Raw genomic sequence first — 1,294 nt, 5'->3', positions numbered from 1 at the left:
TTGCTTGCTCTGTTTCTATTTTATTTATGTGACTCATTGCTGCCATCCCCCATAGTGGGACTCCGTATGTCCAGATTGGTTTGATTATTGTTTTGTATATATTTAGTTTATTCATTATGCTTAATTTAGATTTTCTATTGATTAACCAGTACATCTGCTTCATTTTTTCACGTATTCTGTTTGTTATTGATTTTATGTGGTACTTCCATGTAAGGCGTGTGTCTAAATGTATTCCTAGACGTTTGACATACTTTGTTTGTGCTATGTGGGCGCCATTTAGTTGGACGTTTGGTGTTTTTCCTTTTCTAAGCGTAAATGTTATGTGATTGCACTTACTGGTGTTCGCTTTTATTTGTTTGCTTTGCAGCCACTTTTCTATTTTTGTAATGTGTTCTTGTAATAGTGCGGCAGCCGTTTCTGGATTTGCGTGTCTAGTTAGTAAGACCGTATCGTCCGCGAACGTTAGAGCTTTGCTGTTGACAGTTGTTGGTATGTCTGCTGTATAGAGTGTGTAGAATATTGGTCCAAGGACGCTTCCTTGCGGTACTCCTGCTTTGATATCCTTAATTTCAGAATATGCGTCATTTATTTTTACTACAAAGGTTCTATTGTTTAAGTACGATTTGAGTAATTTGTAGATTTGTCCTGGAAATTGCTTTTTGATAGTTTAAAGAAGTTTTTCATGGTTAACTTTGTCAAATGCTTTTTCAATGTCACTAAATAGTGCCGTGCAATATTGTTTTGTTTCCAATGCCTGTAAGATTCCATTGACGAGTCTATGCATTTGTTCTATTGTGGAGTGTTTATTCCTGAAACCAAATTGATGGTCCGGTATTAGTTTTTCTTTTTCTATTGTTGGTTTTAGGCGGTTATATATTAATTTCTCTAGTAGTTTGGAAAACGCAGGTAGTAATGATATTGGCCTGTAAGATGCAGTTAAATGTGGGTTTTTGTTTGGTTTGGGTAACATTACGATCTGTGCTATTTTCCATAATGCAGGAAAATACTGTATTCTTAGAATTGCGTTGAATATTACTGTTGTTAGTCTTATTGCCTTTGGGGGGAGGTTTTTTAAGATTTTTCCATTGATCAAGTCAAATCCTGGTGCTTTACTTGTCTTTGTTGCCTTAATTAAGTTTGTAACTTCTTGCGCTGTTGTGCTGAGTATGGTGCAGTGTTTGTCAATTGCGTTGTTGGCATTTTCCACTTCTTCATGTGTTTGCCCTCCGGGAATGCTGTTATTAATTTCATACGGTGAAAATGTATTTTGTAAGTGCTTCGAAAATTCTTCTGC

Source organism: Bombus pyrosoma, linkage group LG14 (genome assembly GCF_014825855.1).
Source record: "Bombus pyrosoma isolate SC7728 linkage group LG14, ASM1482585v1, whole genome shotgun sequence".
NCBI lineage: Eukaryota > Metazoa > Arthropoda > Insecta > Hymenoptera > Apidae > Bombus > Bombus pyrosoma.
This window is presented reverse-complemented; position numbering follows the sequence as displayed.